This window comes from Rhinolophus hipposideros (genome assembly GCF_964194185.1).
Source record: "Rhinolophus hipposideros genome assembly, chromosome: 8".
In the NCBI taxonomy this organism is placed as follows: Eukaryota; Metazoa; Chordata; class Mammalia; order Chiroptera; family Rhinolophidae; genus Rhinolophus; species Rhinolophus hipposideros.
The window spans coordinates 38,323,473-38,336,791 of record NC_138054.1 but is presented as its reverse complement, the minus strand read 5'-3'; the positions used below and the strand labels follow the sequence as shown (position 1 = coordinate 38,336,791).

The window sequence follows — 13,319 nt, the reverse complement described above, 5'->3', positions numbered from 1 at the left end:
AAGCCTATGATTAGTACCCAGAACTACTTATATATCAAATCATTATGAAAGAAACACCACCAATTAAGGCCTATTTTATTTCACCTGTCCAGTGATCAAAATGAAAGACTAAACCTTTTCTGTTTCTTTTGCGAAAAATGTTTTTAATCCATTCAACAACTACAATGAAGCCCAACTTTTAGAGTTTTCAAATCCTGTGCTATTGGACCATAATTAAAGCAAAAATGTTTTAAAACAAAGACACTTTTGGTATCTCAAACTCTAATAACTCTAATAACTCTAAGTGTGGCCTGAGAACTAGTATCATAGCCGTCTTCTGCCATCTTGTTAGAAAGGCAGAATATCAGGCCCTGCCCCAGACCTACCAGTTAAGCAAATTCCCAGGTGATTTACATGCCTTCTAAGGGATTTGAGAAGCAGTGCCTTAGACTACTGGATCTAGACAGTATTTTATTAAAACACAGTCATCAAGTTTCAAACTACATTAGGCCTATTTATAAAATATCATTTAATTCTTTATTTGATTTCAATAACAAAAAAGAACTATAAATAAAGCCAGGATCTCTTTGGCAAAGAAAACACCAAACAGAGGACTATAAAAATCTGCTGCTGTAAATTAACATACTGCATGCACTTAAGGTAATAAGTTGCTTAAAATTCTGAAGATTATAATTGAATAAAATTTTAAAATTCTTCCCTCTGGTGATTTTTGTCTTCTAACTTTTTCTTCATCTCTTCTATTTTGGATAGGCACACATAAAGGCACATACTTTATCTCATAAACTGAGTGCAAAATTCAATTACCAGCAAGGAACTAAAAATGTCCTGATTATCTCAACCAAGTCTCAATATTGTTTTGCTATCCTTAGCAAAGTATTATAGGCTAAAGCAATTGTTTTCCTCATTTAGATACATAAAAGTCACTGGAGAAATTCAGTAACGAGGTTTGGAGCACAAATTTATATTTCTGTTAAAAATTAAGTTGCTAGGGGAACAGAAAGAAACTCTTTTATAAACTAGTATCTCAGAAAATATTCCTGCTAGTTAAGTAAACAGGAGGATTGTGGTGAAACCTTAGCCAGCACCCAACTGGAACTACAAATTCAATCATTCTAGTTTTAGACTTAAAGGAAACTGTATATTAACATATTCATATGGGCAAAACCCAATCCAGCAACTAGAATAAAGGGGAAAAACATATAGGGAAAAAACATTTCCCTATATGTTATACACCAACTAATGGATGAGGCTCTTTCTAGAAGAGAGGGAAGAGAATATGATCAATCACTAGAATTAAACAGACTCCCTTCCTCTCTTCCCCACCCTCATAGTTTTCATCCTATTGGAGGGTTTATCTGAGAGGGATTATCAACCAAATTTCAGCCTCTCCATTCATTTTAAGCCCCAAATCCTACCTATAATTCCACATGTATCACCCATTTATTTGCTGTTGAATTACTCCTCTTCTCAAATTTGAATCTGTTTTTGCATCAAATCTAACATTCTCTGAAATAGTATCAGTTTTGTTTCAGATCATAAATTTCTAGTCCCCGTGCTTACATCTGCAGAAATACACCAATAAGAACTGAAAGGAATTAAAATTGTCCACCTAATGAAACACTACTCCAGCTATCACCTTTACTTAAAAAGGAATCTCTCTTGTGCACCTAAAACTAATAAAAAAATAAAAATAAAATAAAAAATAAAACAGGTTAAAAAAAAATCTCAAAAAAAAAATTTCAAAGATACTGCCTGTAACTTTTTGCTCCTACTACAATTACCAAAGTAGCATGGTTTACTTTGGGAATTGAGGGACTAGTAATCCTCCATTAACATCAATGTTCTAGCTGATATTTACTGTGATAATATTTAGTTTTATTAAGTAAACAATTTTTAGGAAACTGGTCATGGTACTAGGCAGACAAATCAAAGTGAAAAGCAAAAAGAGCAAGAACAATTGGCAAGTGTTATCAATGATTCTTTTTCTATTTGTCTAGAACATAAACATGAACTGCTTAATGATGGTTCAGACTACCCTTTGGACACAATTCTTCAGACAAGCAATTACCACTGTTTCTATCAGGTTAAATGTATCTATAAGATTAAAAGTATCTATACGGTCAAAAGTAGGAAAGTGAAACCACCTATGCAATTCAACTTAAATTCCTTAATCTTCACCTCTCTAAAACCTGGGATTTCTATTATGTACTGTCTTGCATAAGTGGATCTCTTCCTTCTTTCCCATTAAGAGAGAGGAATATATAATAGATAGATAGAAAGATAGCTAGATAGCTAGATAGATAGACAGATAGACAGATAGACAGATAGACAGATAGACAGATAGATAGATAGATAGATAGATAGATAGATAGCTGAATGAATACACACTTAAAAAGACAACTGGGGGGAAGAGAAGTCAAAGAATTTCATAATGCCCTTGAATCAAAAATACCTAGGGTGTCAAAGATAGGTACAATGATCTAGAGATTCCAATGTACTTAGTTGCTTCATTTATCTGATACCATTGGGAAAAGAGTGGGAAAATATTTTATCTCCAACCCATTCCCTATAGTATCCACATTCCTATGAACGGCCAGCCAGACTGTACAACTTTCCATGCAGGGAAGGAAGTATAGAAAAATAAAAAGCTCCCCACCCCCTAAAAAACAAACTATAGTTGTCTTCTCTACTGCAAAACTAAGTAACTTACCTGTACAACCAAAGATCTATCATTGTGGAAATATTATCTCTTTTCCTGAAGGAGTTGGAGCTATGATATAGAATAGAGCTTAAGCATCAGGGTTTCAGACTCTCAGCTTCAGCCATGAAGAATACTAGAAACTCTTAAATTCCTTTCTTTAAAATGAAATAATAAAAAAAAAAGAAATTAAAGAGCAAATTAACTTATGCTAATAGATTTACCCCTCCTACAGTAAGAGGAAACAGCAGGTAACAGAGTATCTGTTCATAGTAACATCTTTGGTACTTCTTGGTAACTTTGTAGTCTCAGAGATACTAAGAAACTGGAAAAGGATTTTTAGGAACCAACCAAACCAAACCAAACCAAAAAGCTTGAAATATACTAAACCCTTACAAAAACTCAATATCAGTTTGAGCCAAAATGTGACTCAGTTCTTTCTAGAGTCCCGGGCATTTTTTTTTTTTTTTTTTGAGGTTACCCAAAGGCTGCCCTCGATAAGAGTTCTCATACAGAATTTATAAACTCTTGCTCCCCTTCTAGAGGCTTCTCAAATTTTGGCCTTCAAGTATACACAACTGGGGACTGAACAACAAAAATAATTTAGGTTCTGCACACCAAAAAAAAATCAACCAGTCTTCTGTATCTACACGATGACCTTGATGGTTATTAAAGTACTACAAGACTATTATACAGTAAAATTTCTATTATTTTTGTCATACGGATTTTCAACAAGGACAAGAACAATATGGATTTTCTGGTTTTAGTACACTGTTGGCTAGATATTTTAATTAACCAAGTTATATTCCATTTCTTAGACAGTATGGTTAATGACAGTGTTTCCCCCAAAATAAGACTGGGTCTTACAATAATTTTTGCTCCATTAGGGCTTATTTTCAGGGGATTTCTCATTTTTTTCATGTACACAATCTACATATTTATTCCAATACAGTCATGTCATCTTCTTCTGGAACATCGTAATGTACTACATGCGTCCGTCTGGCTAGGATCTTAACTGGGGCTTATTTTTGGGGTAGGTCTTATTTTCCGGGCGACACGGTGCAGTTTTACTTTATTATAATTCATTATGATAGCCTTTTCAGAGAGCCTGTATGAATGGGTTATGATGAGCGCCCATTTGGAAACAACGAGGAACACCAGGAAAAAGACTAGCGATGTTTCTGATGGAAACTGTCACTTTATTATAAACATAAAACTAGATACTCTAAAAGTGATGCTATTTTCGGTGAAGGACTACAATTTAAAAACTGATGCAATTATCAAGCTTTGTAAACTAGAGTTACTGCCTAGTCAAACCAGATTATGGTTTTAGTCAGCTACAAAGGGAGGGCTAATATCTAATGTTTATAGATGCAACCTCTCCCAAATATGCCTTGTAAATTCTTAAAAAGCACAAGGTAGGAAAATTGTCTAAGTAAAATAATTTAATACTACATTTAAAAAGTCCGAGATTAACACGAGGAGGATGTCCAGTAAAAATATAGTCCTATAAAAAGTAATCCTTGACTTGAAAATTCACTCTTCTTGTAACACAGATCCCAATCGCCAATTCCTTTGTATCCAACCCTGAAAGCCTTTCACAAACATGGCAAAACATTACATTCTATACAGTGTGGTGGTGATAGCAATCATCAGAGGCAAGATGAGCCACAATGAAAGATGCATCTCCAAGCGGACACTGATAGGCCCACTCTAGCACTATCAAGTTCTAGTCAGTCACGTTACTACCCTATTTAAATAGGTATCATCCATTATGATAATATTTACTAAGCAAGGATGTCTGCATCTGTTATTTTCACAGGAGAACTGATACTTACAGCTGAGTTCTACCCATATTAAGATAGACAGGATAGTGCAGATGTGTTTCTAATAAACCTGATACAGCGAAAAACAAACTTCAATTACTTCTACTAACTAAAGTCTGCTTGGCCTTAATTAAGATTACATTGTTTTCTTACCTTTTTTAAAGTGTTTCGCCTAGTATCTGATTCCCAAGCGTCTGCATTTATCTGTCATCACTGTTAATGTCCATGTTACATTGAGACTTCAGGTATTAATTATTTATATGGTTGTACTACCACAACTTGATATCTGTGAAGGGAAACCACAATATAGTCACTATGGATGTGTTACTGTTTACAAATTTGTGGATAAAACTGATACTTCTAAACACACAGCACGCTGCATTTTCTAATAAATTTCACAAATAATTTCTTAGATTTAGCTATAAGGGTTATCTTCAACAATAGATGATTTGCTAACATTCTAACAAATCTTCTCAGCATACCCACATAAAACATTTCAAAATTTAATTCAGAACTAAAATTCATACAAATTGAGCACTCCTTACATTCCTTTTCTGACGACCAATGTAGATACACGTCATCTTCCAGAAGTCTGTAATTTCTTAAACATTAATAGAAAAGTACTCTTTCTGGTTTACAATATTAGGGAATAAATCTATAATGCTTAATAATGCAGTAAAAAAGATCATGACTTTCCCTTAAATGTGACTTTAATACATTGTATGTCTTTTAAAAGTAATGTTTTGCCTTGGTTAGATTATCCCTCTGTGACTAATTTGTCAACATTATTTTGGAAGTAAATAGAAAATAAATGAGACAAAATCAATGAAGAAATAAACCAAGATGTAGCTGCACAAACAGTTCTTATAAGCAAGCTTCTTAAAAACATAGACTTGGTTATAGATTACAAGTCTGAGAAACACATCGATGTGCTTACAATGATGAAGAAAAGCATTATATAAAACTTTAGGGGGCGGCCGGTTAGCTCAGTTGGTTAAAGCGCGGTGCTATTAACAAGGTTGCCAGTTCAATCCACACCTGGGCCACTGTGAGCTGCGCCCTCCACAACTAGACTGAAACAACTACTTGACTTGGAGCTGATGGGTCCTGGAAAAACACACGTAAAATAAATTAAAAAGTTTAAAAAAAAAAGAAAAAAAACTTTAGGTCATTTCTACCCGTTTATTAGTAGAAAAAAAAAATGAGCTACAAAAAACACTTATTCATATATATAAAAGAAAGAAACCTATGAATGGCATTCCAAAATGGTTCACCATGGGCTACCATGCCAAATAAAAAGTAAAAATCTACCCAGAAAATGCAGATAGCCTCACACTGTTTTGTGGATAAAATGTGTTATTGGAGTTGTCAACCCGCCAGATCTTCTCAGTGAAAGCTGTCATTAACAACAGAATAGAAACTACAACATCAATTATATCTTGATCTTTTTTAATTGGAGGAAAATGTAAATAGTAAAAAAACACTGATATCTATCCTCAAACACTGAAAACAAGTCTCTAATTCATTTGTTTTCAATGTTAAAAAAGACTTTCAGTAATGCCATTTAAAAAGTTAACAGTTTTAAGTATTCTAAATTTTAAAGTTGCTATAAATGTTCTTGTAACAAGCAAGGAAGCTAAACTAGCCAAAATTCATATTCCCTGCACTGCATTCTTTATTCATTCACTATACATTTCAAATGTAAGCATTCTACACAAATGCCACATGCTTTATGGAAGAGATAAACTACTCTGAATTGTGAAAACCCACAAAATAAATTTTTATTGACTTATTTAACTATAGTAACTTACTTTCAGAAGTTTAAAAAACATAGCTATTTCATCTTTTAAAAAGCATTCAAAATGGAAAACAGACCATTTAAACCCTACTGCTAAGGCCTTCTTATTTATGCCCTGCCACAGAGCTTTGCTTGTTTTCACATACTAATAAAATTCATTGACTATTCAAGAATTCCACAAGCAAATCCAAAAACGAATCTTGACTGAAAGAATTACTTTTCCTACTGCTTGCAGTCTAACACTGGTATCACTGTGTTGAATAGATTACAGGATCTCAGATTCATGGCACATATGAGATCACTTCAAAAGACTACAGGAAATCTCACTAGAAAATATTATCAGTTCTAGTGATATAGCAAAGTTATAAGCCACGCAACTTACTATAAAAATGAAACTGTGAAGTCTAAGCTAAACACAGCCTAAATTATAAAAGACACTAATTTTTTTTTAGTTTTATAAAACCTTGGAAAAAAACTTAAAGCAAAGGTTATCCTATAGACTCATCTTTAGTACCAAATTCTTCAGTTGTTATAAGTGAAAATATTAAATATGTATACTGTACTATGTCTTTCAATGATTTTAAAAGAAACAGGGATACTCAAAGTCAGTTGGTTGTAAAAAGCATTTGTGATAAAGGTCAAAGACAGAAACACTCTTCCCAGACAAGCTTATCACAGTTCCTTGCCATAGAAAGCGGAACTGAATTGTTATTTGGTACAAAGTGTGACCAAAAAAGAGCACATTTTTCTGGCTCCCTAAATGGTTTGAAGTCACAGATCCAGGGTCTTGGATACCTTCTACCAACTTTAGACATCATAAGCATATTTCAATGTTAACAGCAAAGGAGCAGAAGGAGCATCTTATTTGGTGGAAGGAGATGGAAGAATGATTCGCTGCCTCCAATAATAACTGTTTGACCATAAGAAAACAACTTTATGTTACTACCCTTCATTTCTTCATCTATAAAAGCAGAGACATAATACCTGCCTACTACTTCTCAGGGTTATAGTGAAGCTCAAAGGAGATTATGTCTGTGAAGTACTTTAGTTTATTGGTTTTCAAACTTTAGTGTCCCTACGAAATTTCTGATGCCAAACACCCCAGAAATTCACAGTCAGCAATTCTGGACATGCATGCATAAATCTTTATTTTTAATTAAGCACTCCAAGTCATCCCCAATTCTACTGGAGGCTCCCCAAGGATGATGATCATATTTTGAAAAAACTGCATCAGTTTCTTCTGAGACTTTAGTTATAAGCACTACCCTAGGTACTCATTTAAAATGCCAATTTCTAAACTTTATCCTTAGAAACTCAGATTCAATAAACTTGGGGCAGGGCACAGAATCTTCATTTCATCAGATACTACAGTGATTCAGATGTAAATGGATCATGATCCATCCTTTTAGAAAACCTGCACTAGAGTCTTCCCCCTACATATTTCTCAAATCGTTCCCCACCTCTCTAGTATCATCAACCATGACCAACCTTAGGCCTCATCACCTGCATTAATCCACCTGCCTTGTAATTGGTCCCTCTGAAGTCTTGTCCCTTATAAGTGCATGGTGTACAGAGTGACCTAAAATGCACACTATGTCACTCTTCCTAACTAATCCCCTTCCAAGGGACTTCTGCTTCTGGCCAAGACAGAGAAACAGGAACGAGATCTGTGCTCCCTCTAGAAACAATTAAAAATCTGGACAAAATGTACAAAAGTATTTTTCAGACACTGGTAGGACAGTGATCAGTGAAAGAGGAACATAAAGCAAAGCTTTTAATTGTTCCAGCTTACTGCTTGAAGTTTCCAGGCTACAGAGCAAGGAGGGTAATCCCAGGCAAAGCACAGCAGTCTCCCTAAGAACTGAGGAGTATTGGGAGAACAAAGCTGCTAGGTTCCCCAGAACACTGTACCAGAGAGAAGGGAGTTGTAGTAAGACCTCAGAATATGTGCAGAGATCCCCCTCAAGTCTTAAGCTGAGTATTGCATGCTATGTATCCAAGGCTTGGAAAAGGCCTGGAAACCCACCCATAAGGAGTATAGGGAAAGATACCCACAGTTAGGGGTATGCTGGAAAATGTGTAACAACTGGGGGCAGTTAGTGGTTTGTAGTTCCTGGTTTACCAATTCTGATGGGAGAAACTGACCTAAAATGGTGGCCCAAGAGAGAAATCCTCAGCCTAAGCCCCAGCCCACTTCTGCATAATCCTCTCCAAGCCACCACCTGGAGCCAATCACCAGAGGACACCTACTCCTTCCCCAACCCAAGGAAGTCCCCAACCCATAAAAACCTGCTCAAAACCTTGCTAGGGGCTCCGTCTTTGGGAAGGATCCTGCTGAGCCTGTTGGAGTAATAAAGCTGACCTTCCTAACTCTCTTGAGTGCCGCTTGGGTTCTTTCCGGTCCTGGTATCCCTAACAATTCCTGGTGTGAATATGCCCACTCATGGCCAGTCTCAAGCTGTCAAGTGATATCACTGAGTACAAAGTTGGGAAGAGATACAGTAGATGTAAATTACCACCAGAGCACAAAAATAGTAACATGTAGTAATATAATTAGAAGGTAATGAGTTTGGAGCATTTATTATCTTTGCTCTTAATGTATCTAATTAAATTATAAGCTTCTATAGTTTAATTTAATTAAGAATTAAACAAGCTCACAAACTTCCTGACATTTTTAACTGGCTCACACAAGCACTGGCATACCAGTGCCCATGGCTGACACAGTATAACTATCAACCAGAGAAAAAAAACCTCAAAATTACAGGACATCAAGTACTTAGAAGGTCATTGCCTCAGTAGTGAGACAAAATGAATTCCAGACTAGAGACTGCTTTGGTGCCACCTAACAAAAATTAAACACAAGCCTCAAAAAAACAAAGCCATTTTCAAGGAACTTTTAACTGTGTCCCAGAACAAAACTGAAGAATATTAATAGAATACAAAAACTTGAAGAACCAAACAAGGAAAAAGTAACAATGCCTGGCATCCAATCAAAAATTAGCAGACATGCAAAGAAGCAGGAAAATACCACCCATAATGAGAAAAATTAAAAAGAAAAGAACCACACCTGACAGATTCATCACACAAGAACATTAAATCAGATATTATGACTGTAGCTCATATGTTCGAAAAACTGAATGGAAAAATTGAGCATGTTAGGTAGAGACATGGAACATTTTTTCATAAAACAAACTGACTTTCTATTAATGAAAAATCCTGATTGGGATTAACAACAGATTAGACACCGCAAACACCGCAAAAAAAATGCCAATGAACAGAAAGACATAGGAATAGAAACTATACAAAATAAAACAGAGAAATAAGACTGAAAAAAAAGCAAAAGCATGAGCTATGGGACAACACCAAGCAGCCTACTATGTACATGAGTGAGTGAAGTGCCAAAAAGCAGGAAAAAAAAGTCTGAAAAAGTAATGCCTAACATTTTTCAAATTTAATATAAATTATAAACCCACAGATCAAAGAGAATGAATAAACCCAAGCACAAGAAACATGAAGAAAACTACAGTATGTCACATCATAACCAAGTTGCTTTAAACCTGTAATAAAAAGAATATCTTAAAAGCAGCTAGAAAAAAATGACACATTATGTACACAGTAAGAAAAATAATACTGAGAGCAGACTACTCACTGGAAACAACACAAGACTCAAGACAATGAAGTTTATCATTAGTAAAATGATGGCGAGAAAATATCTTTCAAAAACAAAACTACAAACCCATATTCTTCATGAACATAGATGCAAAATTCTAAACAAATCTATTCCAACAATATATAAAAGGATAATACATCATGATCAAATGATGTTTATCCCCAAAATGTAAAACTGCAACCATGTACATATTGTTGATTCAATGCAATTCACTCTGTATTAACGGACTGAAAAACAAAACCATAAGATCATCTATACAAATATAGAAAAGACAACCATTCACATCCCCATCTATAGTGACCAAAAGGAAATCAATGGTTGCCAGGGTGGGGGAGAAGGGAGCAAAGCAGGAAGAGATTACAAAACATCATTAAATGGAAACTTGGAGGGGTGATGAATGAATATGTTCATTATCCTGACTGCAGTGATGGTTGCACAGTGCATACATACAGGAAAATTTATCAAATTGTATACATTATTGCACAGTGAATTGTTCCTCAATAAAGCTATTCCAAAATAAACATAAAACACCCTTCCAGGAATATAGGTAAAAATCTAACCTTCTTAATGGGTATGTACAACTTGTACCTGGTTGTTCCATCTCTTCCTAATTCTCCTTTCTATCCTTCCCAGCAGCCAAGTGGATCTAAATTGCAATCTCCTATCACAGAGGTTTTCAATCATGGTTAAGTATCAGAATCATCTATGACACTTAAGAAAAAAAGCAGGAGTTTCTGAATTCTGTAGGTCTGGAATTGAGTCCAACTGTAAATTTTTTGGGGGACAGGGGTATAACTTTTATACATTTTTAGTATTATTGTTTTTTTTTTTTAAAGATTTTATTGGGGAAGAGGAACAGGACTTTATTGGGGAACAGTGTGTACTTCCAGGACTTTTTTCCAAGTCAAGTTGTTGTCCTTTCAATCTTAGTTATGGAGGGTGCCGTTCAGCTTCAAGTTGTTGTCTTTTCAGTCTTAGTTGTGGAGGGCGCAGCTCAGCTCCAGGTCCAGTAGCCATTGCTAGTTGCAGGGGGCGCAGCCCACCATCCCTTACGGGACTCGAGGAACTGAACCGGCAACCTTGTGGTTGAGAGGACACGCTACAACCAACTGAGCCATCTGGGAGCTCAGCAGCAGCTCAGCTCAAGGTGCCGTGTTCAATCTTCGTTGCAGGGGACGCTGCCCACCATCCCTTGCAGGACTCAAATCGAACTGGCAACCTTGTGGTTGAGAGCCCACTGGCCCATGTGGGAATCGAACCGGCAACCTTCGGAGTTAGGAGCACGGAGCTCCAACCGCCTGAGCCACCGGACTGGCCCTTTAGTATTATTTTTAACTTTATTAAAGTATAGTATACAGAGAAGTTCGCAAATTATTAGTGTATAGCTTGATGAATTATCGCAGCATAGAGGTATATATTTTATTAAGATTTCCAAGGATGATTTTGAACAGTCAAGAATTAAAACTACTTCTTCTGCCTCCGTATCTTCCTTCCTTTGCTCAGCTAACATTTATGTTGCCCTTCCAGTCACAGATCAGATGCAACCATCTCCTCCAAGAAGCTGTGTGTTCTGAAGGAATTATGTGCACAGATCTCATCATACTACTGAGTATATGTGGTCTTTTTCAAACTTTTTAAGGCAAGAACTCTTAAATTGTTCTGAAATATGCTGAAGAAACAGAAGAAAGTGAGCTACTCTAGCTAAAGGCAAAGGTGAAGTGACTGCCCAGCCAGCTAGCCAGTCTACCGACCTCAGGCTGTCCCCCTGGGAATTTGAAATGACTACTTACCACACTCATCTATTCACTTGTCTCTTCCACGCACCAAAACTATTTTATAGCAAGGCTTCTCTTATTCTTCATTTCCCTGCTGCCTAGAAAACATTCATTAGACATTATTATTGGGACATCACTCAAAATAAGAGTAAACATGGAGGAAAAATTAGTAAGGGAAAGAAAGTTTGAGAAATGAAGAACAGTATCTATGGAGGCACTGAAATAGAAAAAGACTCAGTGTATCAGAGAAGGTGGGATGAGGCCAGTGAGGATGGACCCAGCAGGCAAGGGAAAAAGCATCATGAAATAAGCTTTAAAGCAGACAGCTGCCAGGTCACGAAGGGCTTCGTAAGCTCTGCTGGGAATGTGATTTTTGTTTGTTTTTATTTACTTTTAAAATTTAATTTATTTATTTTTAATTTAGTTTAGATTATTTATTCTATTTAAGAATTTTAAAGAGGGGAATAATATATGTGTGTGTATGTATATGCATATATGTATATATATTTTTAACTTTTACTTATTTAAGTGTATTTTTCCAGGACCCATCAGCTCCAAGTCAAGAAGTTGTTTCAATCTAGTTGTGGAGGGCGCAGCTCACAGTGGCCCATGCGGGGATCGAACCAGCAACCTTGTTCTTAAGAGCACTGTGCTCTAACCAACTGAGCTAACCGGCTGCCCCTGATATATATTTTTAAATCATTCTGTCTGCTGTGTGAATGTGAACTCAAGAGCATAATGGGAAGAAAACAAGAAAGAGTACAATAATGAATGTGATCAATGAGAAGACAAGAATAAATAAAAGTTTAAGCAAAAAAGTGACAACATCCAATATTGTCATTCAGTTTCTTTCATTCAATAAATATTGAGACCACCTTTGATCCTGGCACTGTTCGGCACTGGGAATGTAAAGAAAAGCTGCTTTCACAAAGCTTACATTTGGTATAAACAATTCAATAGATAAATTACGTCAGGTGAGAAGCGCTACAAAAAATAAAGTAAGATAAGACAATGAAAAATGATGGCGTGGTCAGCAAGGCATTTTCTACTGACCTAACATATAAATAGCAATCATGTAGGGCCTGGTAGGCCACAGTAAGAACTCTATTCTGAGTGAAATGAATGCCACTGGAGAATTTTAATGATGGCAGTAACATAATCTGACATTTATGTAAAATGATCATTTGGACAGCTAAGTGTAGAACAGAGTGTAGACAGCAAAAGAGTAGAAACAGAGGGTGATTTCAGAGGCTATTATTGGTAGGAGAAATAATAGTGCGGTATCAGTGCAAGAGGTAAGAAATTATCCTCTACAACAGATTGTGAAGGCAAGCCCAACAGAATGCACTAGTATCTTATATGGGGGGGCTTTAGAAGAGGTTCTTAAACTACGCTTCCTCTGCTCAGGGAGTACTCCTCAAGGTGCTGTCCCAGTCCCTTTTCTGTTACTGCTTTCTTCTATCCTTGCACAGTAACTTCACTAGTGCTGAGGGCTCCTAAATCTAGCTCAGCTTCTACATTTCCCTTCAGAAGTTCAGTTCCATATATCCAA

The 13,319-nt window shown here is 36.0% G+C and overlaps 1 protein-coding gene across 15 annotated transcripts in view; it reads right to left on the bottom strand.

Annotated features, from left to right (window-relative positions):
- The window catches only part of ZZZ3 (zinc finger ZZ-type containing 3), an 88,958-nt gene that overhangs the window by 45,943 nt on the left and 29,696 nt on the right, over positions 1-13,319 (bottom strand). For 8 of the 15 annotated variants that reach the window (XM_081056799.1, XM_081056810.1, XM_081056796.1 and 5 more), the window contains 3 exons: positions 11,783-11,865; positions 4,678-4,810; positions 2,711-2,856 (listed from right to left, as the gene is read on the bottom strand). The gene's annotated coding sequence lies outside the window, so the exon portion shown is untranslated. Of the gene's footprint in view, positions 1-2,710; positions 2,857-4,677; positions 4,811-11,782; positions 11,866-13,319 lie in introns of those variants that run through there. The other 7 variants (XM_081056797.1, XM_081056805.1, XM_081056801.1 and 4 more) reach the window with 4 other exon arrangements.